This window comes from Camelus dromedarius, chromosome 4 (assembly GCF_036321535.1).
Source record: "Camelus dromedarius isolate mCamDro1 chromosome 4, mCamDro1.pat, whole genome shotgun sequence".
In the NCBI taxonomy this organism is placed as follows: Eukaryota; Metazoa; Chordata; class Mammalia; order Artiodactyla; family Camelidae; genus Camelus; species Camelus dromedarius.
In genome coordinates, this window is record NC_087439.1 from 25,255,262 (window position 1) to 25,272,784 (window position 17,523).

At 41.1% G+C, this 17,523-nt stretch overlaps 1 protein-coding gene and 1 long non-coding RNA gene across 9 annotated transcripts in view; both read right to left on the reverse strand.

Annotated features, from left to right (window-relative positions):
• GTDC1 (glycosyltransferase like domain containing 1) overlaps positions 1-1,227 on the reverse strand; it is a 348,210-nt gene extending 346,983 nt beyond the window's left edge. For 4 of the 8 annotated variants that reach the window (XM_064484742.1, XM_064484740.1, XM_031451356.2 and 1 more), the window contains exon 1: positions 1,115-1,225. The gene's annotated coding sequence lies outside the window, so the exon portion shown is untranslated. Of the gene's footprint in view, positions 1-10; positions 736-1,114 lie in introns of those variants that run through there. The other 4 variants (XR_010380569.1, XM_031451360.2, XM_031451363.2 and 1 more) reach the window with 3 other exon arrangements.
• Positions 1,228-14,949: 13,722 nt separating this feature from the next.
• LOC135321128 (uncharacterized) overlaps positions 14,950-17,523 on the reverse strand; it is a 36,683-nt gene continuing 34,109 nt past the window's right edge. The window contains exons 2-3 of the long non-coding RNA XR_010380571.1: positions 16,410-16,918; positions 14,950-15,419 (exon numbers count right to left, since the gene is read on the reverse strand). This is a non-coding gene — a long non-coding RNA (uncharacterized LOC135321128). The remainder of the gene's footprint in view (positions 15,420-16,409; positions 16,919-17,523) is intronic.

Genomic DNA, 17,523 nt, shown 5'->3' on the forward strand with positions numbered 1-17,523 from the left:
GCCCCTTTACCTGACCATTCTGGTGAGCTTTAAAATCAACTTCAGGCGTGGCACCCAATAACCAGGGTGAGCCACGGCACACGGGGGCTGCATTCTGTGTGGAAAATCACCGTCAACGCACGTTTTCCACTTCAAACTGTGATACAGGTGGAGGAAAAAAGTGTAAAGCCTTCTCTTTGAACCTCCCATCATACTGCCTCCAGGCGCTAACAAGAATTATCTCAAAGATAATCTAATGCAGTACAGTTCTCAGAAGACTAAAAGTTGTCTTTGCCAGAGGAGGAGGGAAAAAAAAGACCTCCCTCGAAACTAAAGGCTAAATTAATGTAGTACTGCAACTTCGCTGTTGGGTACATGGCTGGATTTACAGGACAAATTCAGAGAACCTTTCCGCCCGAACACACAGAATGCCTAGATCCCGGTCAAAATAATCCTATGCTGGATGCGCAGAGGAAGGCTGGGGGTGGGGGAGGTCGTTAGTCAGCTGACTGACTGAGGGGCTGGTGAGGTCAGGAAAGTGAGGGCGATAAAGGGGCCAGGCGCAAAGAGGCCCCCCAGGAAGGCCTGGGGGCGCGCGTCACGGGGGACCACCGGCCCGGCCGTCTCGTGGTAGGCGAGGAGGCCCCTCTGCTCCTCGGGCCAGCCCGGGAACCGGCCTCCCTCCTCCCAGCGAGAAGGCGACGCGCCGCCACCCACCCTCGCCGGCCGCGCGATGAGGCGGCGGCAGCGGCGGGAAGCCGGTCCGCATGACGCGCAGAACCCAAGAAAACAAAGTCAGAAAATGACCGGCGTGCAGGAAGACTGAAACGCAGCAGCCGGGGCGCCTCTCAGGGCGCGGAGCGGACGGCGGCGCAGCCAGCGAAGCGCGTGCGCCCGGGAAGCGCGCCGCCCGCGCGGCCCTCAGCTCCGCCTCCCCCCCAGCTCCCCGCGCCGCCGCCGCCGCCGCCGCCGCCGCCGCCGCCGCCGCCGCCGCCGCCGCCGCCGCCGCCGCAGCCCCTCTGGGAACTCCGAGCCGCGCGGCCCCGCGAGGCGGGCGCCGAGGAGGGGAGGGGAGGGGCTGCGCTCCCCGCCTCCCCGCCGGCCCGCGAGGTTCCCCAGCCCAGAGCCTACTCACCTCCTCCTCCTCCTCCTCCTAGTCTCTCCCTCCTGGCCACCGGCGCGTCCCAGCCGGCGACGCACTGACGCCGTGCCCCTCCCCCGCGGCCGCCACCGCCACCGCCGCCCCGCCCGGCCCGCGGCCGCGGAGGCCTCGGGGCGCGTCAGGCGCAGGCCCCGCCCTCGGCCCGCCCACGGGCTCAAGGCTCCGCCCCCTGCGTGGCCGGGACACTGCGGGTGCCTGACTCAGCGGCCGCTCCCGCCCGCGAGACCCGGAACACCTCGGCTCACGGCCTCCGCGCCTCTCCTCACCTGCCCACTGCCCAGGGGGCCTCGCTTCGCCTCCCATCTCCGCGCACGGCCTTCCCTGTCTCTCGGCAGCATCCCAGTCTGCCCCATTCAGGGTTTTTTATAGTCTTTCTCTAACCCCTAATCTGGTTCTAAACTTGCATTGGCGCCTTCTTTTTCCTTCTGGAAGGTCTTCGCTGCTCACTGGGTAACCCTGGGCTTCCTCCTCAGTGTCCTGGCGGTCCTTCTCTCCCCGTTCCCTTCCCCTCCCTGGCCTGCTGGAGAGCCGCAGGGTCCCGCACCGACCGGCTTTTTCCCTGCCACCTCCACCTGCTGAGCAGCTCGCACCTCCTTGGCTGCTCCTTGGCGACAAGGCCTAATTTCCCTCTCTCTGGTCCCCTCAGAACCCTCCTGACAGGCTCACGAGTTCCTTCACCTACATTTTGCGCTTCCTTCCTGTTCTCACCACTCCAAATACTTCAAATGCCCTTGGGACTTAAGCAGTTGCATGTTAGCGGCCCCATTTACACGAAGAGGGTCACTCGAGTAGTTTAAAATCACACACAGAAAACTTTGACTTGCATAGTTCCCATCAATACTTTCTCTCTGCAATAATGTATTAATTGATTCAAACTTCCATTGAGGCTTACAATTCACAAAATTTGCATTTTTTCCCCTGCAACCTAATTTCACTTTAGCTCTTTTATTTATAAAATTCATAGTCAGTAGAGAGAGCACCAGGATCTTTTAGGTCTCTTGTTTTCTTACCTGTAAAAGGAGGGATTTGTTTATTCCACACTGAAATTTCTGTTACTCCAAATCAAAAGATTTTGTATTTGGAAGGAGATTTTGGGTTAAATCAGTCAGAAGCAGGCAAAACATGCAAATGTAACTGGAATTTGGTAACTTCATTTTTAAAACTGCAACTTGAAAGAATTAGACTGTTATGTGGAAATGAGTTAAGAAACATACCAAAATAAGGAAAACTGATTAGGCCTTTGGAGTTACAACCACAAGTTGCTTTAAATTATGTGAGTAAACATTATTATCTTCAAATTGAAGAGTCAAAACTATCTGCCATGCTAAACAAAATCCAGGCTTTATGTAGACCTTCAAAATTTGAAACCATTGTGGAATTGAACAACAGCATTACAAGCATTTGAAATCCTAATAGACCATCTGTCCATCCACTTTAACACAAATTGGGAAATAGAAAAATATAAATGCTGACAGCTGAAAGTGAGGGTTCCTGACCATACATGAAACTAGTACACCCTATCCTGCAGAACAGGTATACGAAAAACTCCAAAAACTATGGCTGCCATTTCATTGCTTTGGAAATAGAGTCATACAATTTTATAATTAACTTATCTAGTCCTTAATAACATCTAGAGTTTTACAGTTGAAGAAATGATGCCCGGAGATGATAAATCACTTACTCAGTATTACCCAGATTAATTGGAAACAAAGCCAGAATTCAAACTCAAATCTCCTGCTTCACATCGCTGCCAGCATCTGCCTTATAGTTAACTATATTTATATTTGAGTAACTGTATTCAAAGCTATTCAACATCAGAGGTCTTTGACTTTGTAGTTTTGCCTACATGGTCTGAGTGTGTATGAAATTGAACTTGGCATCAGCAAGGAAGGTATCACTGTCAGAGGTCATTTTATCCCACCGGCTTCAAGAATTCCTGTTAGACAAGCTCCATCTCACCTGGTCAGAGTTTATCATGGTAGTCCAGGCAATTCTGGCCAGGCATCTAGAGTCATGTCCCAACCAAACACATTCATCCTTGGAGGTGCCGAGAGCTGTGCATGATTGTAAGCATTATAAAGTCCCTTTTGCCAAGAAAATTACAGCATTACTAGGGACATGAAATATGGAACATAAAATGTAAACAATTCACTGTTAATAACTAAGGATTCAATTGTAAAATCTAAATCTTAATCTGGAAATTAACCATGTAGATTAAGGGAAGTCTTCTTAAAGGACAAAAAGGAAATGTGGAATTTGGATTGGTTTATAGGAAATAAAGGAAATTGCTTGAACAAAGGCACTGGGGGAAAAAGCGAGCAAGCTAACAATGGGGAAATGTTAGGAAATCAGGTGAATTAAAACAGGAGGTTTGTTTTAGAAACAATAGAAAACAAAGCTGAGACAATAGGGTAGAACCATTGATAGAGAACCTGAATTTGAGCCTGAGAAATTTAGGTTTGATCTAATGGAAATCATTCTGGATTTGCAAGGGGAGAGGAGTGAAGATGATACAGGAGACTGTAACCTGAGGTTCTGAAGTAGCAAGTGGGATTTAAACATAAATGCCACTAAGGAAAAGACTTGGGTTTAGTGAGTATATATTAGGGAATCAAAAATCAGTAAGAAGTCCAAGATGACTCTGGGTTGTGGCAAGAGTCGATAACAGTACACATAGACCTTAGCATCTTAGAGTTGGAAGATGATCAGCCCTCAAAAGGTACAAGCTCTCAACTGCTGGAGAACGAAGCAAAAAATTTTCCCAAGATGTACCCTCCTATTCATCACATCCTTATTCTAGGAAACTTTAGTTTGCTACTCAAATCAAATTAGAAGGTAAGAAAGAAAGTTCTTACCCAGGCCTTAAGCTGGTGTTTTATGGTCGACCTATTTTTATTTCCGTTTCAGCCCTTACTGATGTAAAAGTGCTCAGTAGTGCAGTATATATAATGTTACAGTCAGGAATAAATCAATAAGTGTTTGTTAAATACGTGCCAGATACTGTTCAGCACTCTGCTAGACCTTGGGCTGGAAAAATATAAAAAGCACCTCTGCCTTTCATAAGCTTACAATCCGGTTGAAGATAAAAGGTCAATACACCTCACACAATAGAAAATAAATTCCATGAACACAACAGAGAATAAATTCCATGGACAGTGCGAACAACCTGGGTGGACTGTGAAGTGTGCTTATATAGAAATAGTGAGAAGCAGAGTTGAATGAATTGGAAATCAATACTGCTCATCATTCAACAAATTTTTACTAACCTTTAAGCACGTTTGAAGTTCTGGAGGTGAACCAGTAAAATAACAAGTTCCTGCTCTCATGGAGCACACATTCCACTTAGGAGAGAAGGAAAGGAACAAATAAATGTACAACTATCAGATCGTAATAATTGTTCCAAAGAAAATAAAATGTGAGGATGCCAAAATGAGGGTCTGGAAAGTAGGTAAGATGTTTCTGAGGAACGTTTAATGACAGAAACAATCAGTCCTGGGATGATCTGGGGAAGGGCTATTCAGGCAGAGAGTTAGCTATTGCACAGCCCTAAGGAGGGGTCAGTCTTAGTGTCCTGAGACTGAAAAAGGCCAGGTGTTTCTGGAGCATAAACAGCCAAGAGGAATGTGAAGGAGATGAAACAGGAAAGGTAAGCAAGGCCTTGTAGGTAAGAAGGGATTTTGAGGTCAGGTTAAAGTACAGATATTTGGAAGATTAGTCACTCTGGCATTCTGGATTAGAGGAGGGAAGATTAGAATCTGTAAGACCAGATGGAAGCCTATGTGATAATCCAGGCAGGAGGTGATGTGAGGTAGACAAGGTTGGTGGCAAGGTTAGCAAGGAAGGTAAAAATGTCAAGGAGCTCATGTAATGGGTACTTATGAGGGGTGGTGGTAGGCGGTGTCAGGTGGGGAGAGTCCATAGTGTCAAATGCAGCGAAAAGGTCAAGGAGAATAAGCGTTAGCTAAGAACTAGTATAGTTAACAGGAAAAATGTCATATGTGACCTCCAAGAGAAGAGTTTGCATAGAGTGGGGTGGTGAGAAGTGAGGAAATTGAGGCAGCAAAGAATCAGTACAATTCAAAATGTACAGAGCATGTATGCATTTTAGTTACCTTTTAAGGCCATTTACATTTGGAGAAGTATTAAAATTTTAAATCCATTTAAACATTCCCAGTTGGGTCTAATTTTTGTCTCTATACTGAGGGGGGAACAAATTTATACCATAGAGACATGTGTTTTTCTGGGCCAAAAATTACTCACATCAATGACTCTCTGCTCTAAATGTAATTACAGTTCACTCAAAACTCCAAAGATATTTTTCACAAAAATAGAACAGTCCTAAAATTTATATGGAACATAAAAGACCCTGAATAGGCAAAGCAATCTTTAGAAATAAGAACAAAGTTGGAGGCATTATTGCTCCATAATTTCAAACTGTATTACAAAGCTATAGTAATAAAAACAGTGTGGTATTGGCATAAATACAGACACATAGATCAGTGGAACAGAGGAGAGAGCCCAGAAACAAACCCATGCATGTATGGTCAATTAATTTATGACAAAGGAGCCAAGAATATGCAGTGGGGAAAGGACGGTCTCTTCAATAAATGGTGTTGGGAAAACTAGACAGCCACATGCAGAAGAATGAAACTGGACCATTACCTTGCACCATATACAAAAATTAACTCAAATGGATTAAAGGCTTGAATTTAAGACCTGAAACCATGAAACTCCTCAGAGAAAACACAAGCAATGAGCTTCTTTTTATTTATTTATTTATAATGTTTTTAATGGAGGTACTAGGGATTGAACCCAGGACTTAGTGCATGCTAAGCATGCACTTTACCAGTGAGCTATACCCACCCCTGCAATAAGCTTCTCGACGTAGATCTTGGTGATGATTTTATGGATTTGACACCAAAAGCAAACGTAACAAAAGCAAAACTAAACTGTGGAACTACATCAATCTGGAAGGCTTCTGCACAGCAAAGGAAATCATTAATAGGACGAAAAGGAAACCGGCTGAATGGAAGAAAATATTTGTGAATATTTTCTCATACAACTCAGTAGCCAAAAATAATTTGATTTAAAAATGGGCTGAAGGTCTGAGTAGACATTTTTCCACAGAAGACAAACAGATGGGCAACAGGTATATGAATAGATGTCCTACATCATTAACCATCAGAGAAATGCAAATCAAAACTACAGTGACATATCACCTCATACCTGTCAGAATGTCTGTTCTCAAACAAGACTAGAAATAACAAGTGTTGGTGAGGATGTGGAGAAAAGGGAACCCTTGCTCACTGTTGGTGGGAATGTAAATTAATGCAGCCACCATGGAAAATTGTATGAAGTTTCCTCAAAAAATTAAAATAGAAGTATTATATGATCCAGCAATTCCACTTCTGTGTATTTACCAAAGGAAATACATATATTTAAACAAGCTAATAGATAGAGAGAGCAGATTGGTGATTGCCAGAGGCAGGAGTTGGGGGTGGGAGAAATGGGTGAATTATTTTTGTTTTTGTTTTTAGTTTAAATAAATCAATTTTTTTTTTAAAAAAAAGTTCAGTCTTACTCCTGGGATATGGCAAGAGTCTCAGAGTAGAAATACTAAGGCAGTGGCAGTACCATATCAGTTATGGTTCCTTTACTGCCACCTGTCAGATCTAAACCTTCTGGGCTGTTGGTATTACCCTGAACACATCACATAACTTCCCTGAACTCCAGATTTTCATTAGTAAGGAAAAGGGGTCTCTCATATTTTAGGTTTAGAGGAATACTTCTATAAAAGAGAAACAATTCCATTCCTTGAGATCCACAGGAACAGCTACCATGACTCCAACAGGTCCTTTGGCAAAGTCTTTCCAAAAAGACAATTTGGTTCTTTTGTTTAACAAGTTGTAAGACAATTAATGAGTACCTTTCTTCCCTGGAAACAGACTAGACTAGTTTGGCAAACAGAGCGGAAGAAGAAACTTAAGCCCCCACCATTAGTAGCTCTGCAGCTTTAGCATTGGAGGAAACCAAGCCTGACTCTAAGTTTTGTCCACACATGCAAGTACATGCCTTCTCTCAGTTGTCTGATATAGACGGGTAGAGTGTGTTAACGTAAGTGTTATTGAAGGATGGAATGCTATTAGCACTCTTTTTTATGTGGATTATACTTCATTTGGGGGTCCATTGGGAGCAGTTAATCTCATGGGATGGTCTGGAAAGCTTCATTAAATTCAATGAAGAAAAAAATAAATGTAAGTTATTCTAAAAATAATCATGAAATTTATTGTGTTTAATTTGCTGGCCCAAATGCTTCTCAAGTCAGTAGTGACCAAGGATTCCTAGCATTAATGAACAATTACCATATTGCTGAAATCAACACCATATTTAGCCTGAAAAGTCTTCTAGTTTTTGGTGCTAAAGAGGCCAAAAACATCAGTAGCCCAGGAAACATAAAATGTACTCTCTGTTGATGAAATGGTCTTTTTAAATTAGGATTTAGCTATTCCACAGTATGATGTTAGGGAATTTGCTTTATCATTGTTACCTTCTGGCCTAGAGACAGAAACATTTTATGCTGTGGTTCATCCTGTACCTTTTATGAAGGATAAATTCATGTTTTTGTTTAAAAACAAAGAAAGCTTACATAATCTCTCCTCATGATTAGCCCTTCCAGTAATTATCTGTTGCTTAGAATCAGTGTCAGCCAACCAAGTTCGGATGGCAAAAAATTGTTTGATCTGCAGTGATGTGATTTAGAAGACTGTGTGCGTGGAAGGTATAGTTATGCACATACAGAGAACATATTTATCTAATTTGACTGCCAGTGATTTAATTAATGTTTGTCAAGCTCTTTGAACATGAAAAGAACTATCTGAAAGCTGAGAGCTATTACTCATAATCATTTTTCCTATTTGTTGAACTAAAATTAACATACAAATGTGATACTCTTACGGTATCTTTGAGAGATGTGCTCTTGTTCTAACAAACTCGTTGGACTACACTTTTAAGAAAGTCTCATTTAAAACTTCAAGGCCTTGGTTTCTGAAAGTCAAGCTTCAAGCTGGTTGGGTATCATCCTTCAGTAGATTTTGAAGCATACAGGCTAAACAAACAATAGCGACAGATTGGGGAAGTGTATGCACCTGCTTATTGAGAAGATGTTAACAGGGGCAAATCTAAAATAAGAACGCATACCGCAACCTGATTTTCAAGAAGATTTTGTGCATGCCTACACTTAAAGTTACCATTATTATCACCTAATTTTTTTTTCTTCTAGTTTTTGCTCCAGAGAATAACAATGATGAGCACGAAGCCTGAGGAACAATCTGAGAAGAAAAGAAGGGAAAGACCCTATTTTAGAGCAGGGAGGAGAAGCCAACATGTTTTCCTCTAACACTGTTTCTCCAAGTCAAGTATAAGAGCAATTGGCAAAAGAAAAAGAAAACCTAAGAAACTAGGGAGCCTGGACAGAGGTCCTGCTCTAACACGATTCTCCACAGACAGGCTTTGGCAGTGCTGCATTTGTTCTTATGAGAGGTTGGTGGGGTATTTGTCCAATTTCCCAGGACCCTAGAGTAGAATGGACTCCCTTGTGGTATTGAAGAGGTGACTCAAAAAGACACTGACTGTCCCATATGACTTATTTTTGAGTTTTAGTTTCATTTCATTTACATTCCAGTCCCCTAAAGAGACTTTTTACATTGCACCTCAATGCAGAATCTTTCCATGTGCACCAGACAACACGTACACCTTTGCAGAGTAAGCCTGATCAGGGCACTAGTTCTGCTTCATCCCTACTAGATGGAACTCAACACACAGACCTAGGAATCTGCTTTTTCAACAAGCAGCCCCCCAATATGACTATATATTTACTACCGTTAGAGAAGAACTTCTAGGAGAGGTGTTACTTCCTTTATCTAGACATTCTTAGTACAGATTTTACCTGTAGAAATCAGGTGTGGCAGGGACAATGGTGCTCATACAACAGCATGTGGCTCTCCCATATTTTGCACTCTCTTCTGTAGTTAGGTTGGGGGCACATCCTAGTACTGACCAATGGGCTTGAAAAGAAATGAAATTTGTCACTTCCAGCCAAAGTTTTTAGGAGCACTTCTTCTTCCTGTGGCCCTAGAAGCCCCACTTTCCAGAGGGCATAGCTATAAGAAGGAAGCTCGCCTGGACCCTTGGGACCAGGTCTGGAGAGCAACTCAACCCTCAAGAGATTTCTCATGAGCTACAAGTAAGCCTTTGGTAGTGACAGAGCCGAGTGGTCCAATGCGCTTAACTGGGCTTTCATTGTCTAGCCTATCCTGAAGAACACGACTGGATTTAGAGTACTCTCTTTCACAACTGCAGTAACAGAGTTTACATTTTGGACCATAAAACAGCTGCAAAAGAATAATACAATGAGCAGTGTACAATATACTAAGTAGACCATTTAGGTACATTAGATATACAAAAATCACAAGCAGTGTGTTTTGTGGTTTAAAAAAAATTTCTTTACGTAGTTCAGTTCTGGTGCTGCTTTCTAGTCCTCCCCTAAAATAAAGAATTAGTGAAATCTTTAATCTACCATATCTAGGAAAAGTATCTTTGTTTATCATTTCTAAACCTCTTTTCTCTCCAACCTGGCCATACATCATTAACAGTCCATCTTCTAGGCTCTCAGATGGATGGCACATCCCTACCCAATACCATCAGAAGCGGATTGATTACTTATCATGTTTGCTGCTTCACATTCACTCCTTAAGTGCATCATCTAAATTTCTATGGGATTAGTCCCTTATATTCCTAATTCATTCATGCACAGATGTGTGCAAGGCTGAAACAGAGAGACTCACTCCTCTGTGTGCTTTGGGTCCAGCACCTATGGGAAGGATGAATCTAACAGTTTTGGTGGAGGGAATGGATGATGGAAGAACAACTTTCAGAGTCAGATACTTTGCAGATATCTCGGATCAACACTATTTGCTGCTCTACCCCTGAAAGCAGAAGGCCAGTTTTAGCCATTGAACAACGAACAATTGAAAATTATTGTAGTTTAAGAGCTACAAAAGCACATAAAGAAGGGGCAGGGGAAATCCTTCTTTCGTGGGTTCTGAAGCACTGCAGAGGCTCTTTCGTCAGCAACTCTGTTCTTGCTTTAAAATCCTATATGTGCCTCAAATCTCTTTCAAAACAAGGGGATTGTAAAGCACAAGCTAGTTACAGTTTGCTTCTCTCACGAGTAGAGTACGGTTACTAGCATTTCTTGTATTTTAACACATCACCTTTCCCTTCATTCACAGAGCAAACGGAAAAAAAAAAAAAAGTACTGTATTCTTTTTCCTGTTGCTTTTTGAATAATTCCCAACAAATCCACACAACGTTCTTGCAGTCATGCAGAAGAACCATATGAAATGGACTCATTGAAATCGTTTTCAGTTCTACTTAGTATTTATTTGTCCCTATTTTGAAATAGGGCCATGCTGCTTTTGTTCCTATAGAAGAGAAGTTATGATTTAAGAAAACTTTACAAAAGGGAAGCCGATCTTGATGTTATCAAACTTCCCTCTTTTCTTTCAGCAGAATGTTTGAGAAAATGCCAATTGGTGTCGCCTATCATCAGAACATTTCAAGATCTGTTTGCTTCTGAACATGAACTCGCATGAAACGGTCCCTCTGTAACAGATGATAGTATATTCCTCTCTGAGTAGTTAGCACCTATATTTTTCTCTGAAATGGTAAGGCTGTATCAAACGTGTTAGGTGAAATAATGTCATAACCGACTTCTACGTCTGCCCCCATTTTTAGGTGGGGGATGTGCATTGGTATAAACTCAGGCATCTGTATTCTTTTGTGGTGAGCGTTAACCAGAATGCCATTTTTGTCCAGACTGTCACCGGATGGTTGTATAATTAGAAGAGTCACTCTAAAATGAAAGTCTGAGGTTGATGAGGTAGAACCAGCTATGTTTTAAAGGGAAATTCTTATTAGTACAAAGTATTGGAGGACAAACAGAATCGATTTTTACAGGCAGATTAACCAAATTGTTCATTATTGTAGTAAACATTGCAAAAATCGAGAGGATAGACTATATTAGCCATACTCAAGCAAGAGAATGAAGTACTATGTCTAATTTATGGACAATAATTGGTCATGCTAGCATTCTCATAGTTTGGGTAGTGACTCATTTTGTTCCATGTGACCTCTGTTCTCCAAGATTGGCTGCTATTAAAAAGTAGAAGCAATAAAAATAAAATAGGATTTTCCCAGGCTAGCTTTGGCTTTTTAAAAATACCCTGAACATAAAGAGTAAACCAAAGACTATTAGCGTTTAGTAATCTGGTACCTTTACATCTTCACAATAGGTTTGACTATTTGAAAAGTAATGTTTTTCCCCCAAAAGACACTTAGTAAGATGTCTTTTGGTGGCATATTATTTTAGCACTTAAAAAACTTCAACACAAAAATCAAGTTAGGTAAGCACAGGCGTTTGCTTCTGCATTTTTCATTCTTACCATTTGGTTTTCCTCTGGGTATACATAGGCATATTGGAGGAGGGGGCATATTTCAAAGACAGAGCTTAATAAAATAATTTAGTGTCAGCAGGTTACCACTAATAAGCAAATATTTTATAAATCTTGAGACAGTAAATTACAGGAGGTAGGATGAAAACCACTGCCAAAAGACACAATTTCCAAGGTACTTTGAAAAACGATGAAAGGAGCTAAATGTTGGTGCAAGAATACACATACACAGAGGAATTAGCTTGTTAAAGTTGTTTCACTCTGTTTCTTAACTGTATTATCATTGACATGCAATATTATATTAGTTCAGGGGTACAACATGGGGATTCAATATTTTTATATGTTACAAAATGATGAGCACAATAAGTCTAGTTACCATCTGTCTCTATACAGAGCTATTACAATATTATTAACTGTATTCCCTCTGCTGTACATTACATCCCTGTGATTTATTTATTTTATAGCTGGAAGTTTGTACCTCTTAATTCCTCAGCATTTTTTTAACTTTTTATTTTGGGAATTCCCAAACATACACAGAATCTTGTTAAGGAAAATCCTGATGTCATGTTATTTCACCCCTAAATAAAACAGTATGTCTCAAAAAATACAAAGAATATTTTCTCATGTAATCATAACACAATTATCACACGTACGTATGTTTAAAATAGCTTTTCTCACATCCCTTAAGTCACTGTATGTTAGCTATTAGCATTTTATTATCTGATTTTTATCTTTACTTTACCCCTTTCTCCTTTATAGGCATCCCCTCAATTAGTAAAAGAAATTCTATACTTGGATTAGGTTATTTTTAGCATATCCCTGGGACCTGCCTATGCCTCTCTTTGGCATGGCATGTTATTTAGAATCTTACACGACTTCTAAATTCTGTATTGCAGTTGGCATGATACAAGAAAATTAAATCAGAGTTTTGCTCAAATCCAAAGTTTTGTAGCATGTAAAAGTACTGTAATTTATTTTAAAAAGTAAATGAATGCATAATCTAGCTATGATTGCATTGAGTAATCTACTAGGTAATGTCTAGCATGTTTTTCCTGGGATCCTTTGTCTGCAAGTACAGAAAACCAACTTTGGCTAAATAAAGACAATAAACAAACATGAAAAATTTAAAAGTAAATGACTGGAAGGAAAGGTTTAAATCCTAGCCTGTAAAAGGGCAGAAGTCAGACATTCTGGGAGAAGAGAGTTCTACAGAGCAGAATCTGGTGGGCAGTCCCTAGAGAGCTCTGCCATTGTGATGAGTCAGCTCCACGTGTGTTCCAACTCTGTATCACTCTGCTCGGCTCAGTCTTAGTCTATGCCATGTGCTTACTCCTTGGCTAGGGCGCAGCAGGATCCCTTAAAGCCGGCAGTCCCACCAACCCACACACACAATGAGGCAGAGGTGGTTTCCCAGAGAAATGTCAGGTGTTATTACCAGAAAAGAGAATGAATGCCTGGCAGGCAAGTTCAAGTGAGGCAGGGCGAGAATACAGAAACCCTTCCTTCTCCTCATCCATGACTGTCCTGCCTTCAGATCTTAATGATGGGTCACTGAAAACCAGGCTCTCACCAACCCTAACTTTGTTCTCTTTTCTGTATCTATGCACTACTATCCAGAACCTCTTTTCTCCCAGTTCCCTTCATCAGAAATCAGTGTTCCAAGTAACTACAATATCTACACCATTCTCTCCTGCACGGTTGCAATGGCCTGACTTGATTCCTTCCAGACAGTCTGGTCTCTGCCCAATCACTTCTCTGGAGAAATCTTTCCAGCCCGCAACTCTGTCAAAGCCCTGCTCTATCTAAACCATTCCAAACTCTCTGCAGTAGCCACAGGACAAAATCTCAAATATTTAGCATGACAAATGCAGATGTCTATGGTCTGTTCTCTGTTTCTGTCGTCCAGCATAAACTTTCAGTCCAGCCATGACAAAAATAGTTTAATTCTCTAATACGCCTTACTCTTTCATAATTCTGGGCCCTTAGCTAGGTAATTTCTCATGTCAACCCTTTGTTGTCTACCAGGTGACATTAATTCACTCCTCCAGTGGCAACCCTAAAGCTACCTCCTTTGTGAAGGCTTCCATGATTTCACTAGACCACACACTTCCTCAGTGCTCTCACAGTAACCAGTCCATACTTCTATTATAACACGGCATATGTTGCTACTTCTCCCTGATGTGCCCATTTCCCTCATTGGAGTGGAAGCTGCTTAAATAAAGGAACTGTATAGTCTCTCTGTTTTCGTATTCCTGATAAGTAGCACAGAACTTGGCATATTGTGGGCATTATTGCTTAATAACTTAGTGAATGACGACCAGAATCGAGAGAAACTATTCTTCAAGTGTAAAAATCTATTAAGCCTGAGCACACAAAAACAGAGATCTAGTACAGACTTCTTTGTTTGCAAATCACACAAATGCAACTTAAATTAGCTTAGGATAAAAGGAGGATTTATTGGAAAGACACTGGGATATCTCAGGTAATTGAAAAAAGAATTTGTCAACAGAATAGTGTGAAAGAAAGTCTGGGAAGCAATTCAGCCAGTGTGTGTGTGTGCGTGTGCGTGTGTGTGTGTGTGTGTGTGTCTTCTGGCATTGCTGCGGGTCAGGACTGTGTTCCTTCTCACTGTGAAGTTTTTTCTCTGGTTCTCATCACTAGTTGCACATTTGAATCACCTTAGGAGTTTTAAAGACATATAGACACCTGGGTCCCACCCCAAACCAAGTTGATTCGAATTTCTGGGGGTTCGTGCCAGGGCATTTTTTAAAAGGTTCCCAAGGTGATCCTAACCTGGAACCAGGACTGAGAACTACGGTTCCACACGTGGGAAACAAAGTAACCAAGAGTTCCCGGGTTTCAGATCTCATTCCCATAGCTTCCCACGTAGGAAAAGAGCAGACCAACTGTCAGTTCTCATTCAAAAAATTTCCCAGAGAAGGAATCTTTTTGCAGTAGGTTGGGTCCAGTGCCTACTACTGGATCCATTAATAATGGTCAGCTGTGTGGGGTCACATTCAATATGACAGCTCATGCTGACCCTTCGGTCAAAGAGTGTGTTTGAGGCAGTAATCATACCAAAGAATGAAGATGATGTTTCTAAGAGGAGACTGTAACCTATAAAACAATATCCAATATGTGTAATAATTTCATATTCACAACAAAATTAAAATTCATTAGGAAATAAATGTTTATTAGATGAATGAATGAATAATAACATACATTAAATGATGTGGGCAATCAGTATGGTTCATAAGCATCATTTGTTACTATAATGCTACAATGTGTTGTGTTTTTTCCTTCATTCTCTACTATCTATAAGCAATGTCAATGTTACAAAGTTTTGTTTGTTGTTTTGTTTGTTTGCTTAATATTGGTTCCGCTAATCCTCTTTATACACAGAAACAAACATAGGCATAATTTTACCATATGAGCCAAAGTGTCAAGTTTCAGGCCAAGAAAATAAAACAAAACAAAACAAAGAACAGAGAATGGGCACAGTGAGAATGAACTCTGAATCCTGGCATTTGGGCACCTAGGGAGTAGTTGTTGTTAAGAAGTGTAGAAAGACATTTCCACTTGTGTTCAGGCAGTAAAATGAAGGACAAGAACAAGCCCCAGGAAAGGAATTTGCCAGCAGGTAGATCTGTGCTTGGGCAGAGAAGGTGCCACATTCCAGGGCTGATATTAGAAAAAGCCAGAGGTGCCTAGCCACTCCTGTCTGCCCTCTGGAAACCTCTCCTGGGACTGGGGGATCTGAGAAGCGTCTGGAAGAGAGACAACAGTATATATTCTCCTGCCAACCACTTCAATATTTCATTTTACATTTAAAAATTTAAATATAAATGCTTTGGGAAGTGTTAACAGTGGTTACCTCTGGAAAATAGAACTGGAGGGAGGGGACTTTCACTTCTGCTTTATTTGTCTCTGTATTTTTATTGTTTCATGATGGTTGGCATATAATATTGTCTAAGCCAATGGAAATGGAAATGAATGTTTTTTTAAAAGAAAAAAATACATTATAATAGAAATGGCAGAGTATAAAGTTTTTACACGTATTAAAACTTAGAAAAATAATCCTGTACTTTTTATCTTGGTTAAAAAAGGTATCTTGATTCTGTACTAGCAGGAAAACAAACAAACATAACTCTCTGGGAGAGGGAAGGCAGAGAGAATTGATATTGGATATAATTTTGATTTTTTTTTTTTTTTTGGTGAGAAGAGAACCACAAGATGAGGAGGAAAGGGTCCATGAACTTGGAGAGGGGATCACGACAGAGAAGACCAAGGGCGGAATTCTAGCTTGTTGACCTTTGTTTTTCCCAAAGCCAGTGGAGTGGCCCTTGTTACGGTCAGAGATCTAGCACTGAGAAATAAAAGCTGTTTAGGTATTTCATGCCATTTACAGGGAACACTGAACGTCAGTCCCTGGTGTGGAGTTCCCTAGGGATACAAACAGAACGTACTCAGTGAAAAGCTGGCATGTTAGAAATTCATTCCTGCTTCTTTTCCTACAACTCTGTCCTGGACCTGGGGCACAGGGTAAGATAGACTTATTATTTGTGCTATAATGCAGGAGATCTACTGTGGGAATTTAAATTCTACTGTGTATTTTAAAAATGATTATAAAAAAGCATTCAGGTACAGCAGGACTTGTGCTCCTTTTATAACGGTTTAAGCAAATAAGCAAACAAATGCCTGGGCTGTTGTTATTGAATCTGAGTCCCGAAGGCCCAATACTTCCTCTGAATACATACATGTGAGCTCCTGGCTTTGGTGGGAGTCATGACTCACAGCCGAGGGCAGAACCTGGCCCTTTGAATTCCTGCAACAGGGCTTTCAGAAAGAAAGAAAGAGCATGAATAAAGGGGGGGAAATCTTGAATTTTATTCAAGGCTAAGTTACTGAGGTCTGTAATTCCTCGCATCTGCTCAGTCTTCCAGCCCAAGAAGGCGCTTCTTACCCACCTCCACTGAAAGGGAAACCATAGTACTGAAATTTCCACATCTGCAGAAGCAGATGATTTAGCAAACACCTTCCCACAGATATTTTTAAGATACTTGCCTCTTTCTCGATGAGTAAAGTTTTCTTTCCAGTTGCTCTCCCTCTTGTCACACTGCCAGTTCCACTTCCAGTATTGTTCTGCTTAGGTTGCCGGGAGGCAAAGGAGAGGCAGGGGAAACACAGTCCTGGGAGAGGAAGGAGGGTCAGGGGGCCAAGCAAAGCCTGGGGAACCCGACCTGGGGAGGAGATAGACTCAGACGACCTGGAGGAAAACAGTGGAGCGAGAGATAATATAAGAGCATTCAGGGGAAAGGATTAGAGAGATAAGGAGTTCAAGGGAGAAAAAGGAATAGAGAAAAACAAGAATGAAAGGATGTAGAGATGACCAGAGTAAATACTGAAAACAGAAAATGTCCTCACTTCATTTTAGAAACATTTCTCTTGAGCACTTTTTTTATTGACTCTTACTTGGCAATGTTACAAAATGTCAACAAATACAGACATCGGCTTCTTTTTCTGTCTAGAGTGAAACCGTCTATTGACTATGTTTGTTCTAATAATATAATGAAGAGTGGTTAAGTAGAAGGAGGAATGTGTTAAAAAGTAATTTTTATTTGCATCGAAGTATGATTATTATCTAATCAATTATAACTAAATCCAAAGGTTCATAATCAACAAAAAATATTAATGTTGATGTATTGAATTTTCAAGATTTGGGTATTCATATTTAACAACAATAGGCATTCTTTCTTAAAATTACCCCATCAAAATACAGTTTATTTATTCATTCATTCAACTAATATTTATTATCTGTTTTAAATATTGGACATACAAAGTAGAAAAAGACATCAAGAGATTTGCAATTTA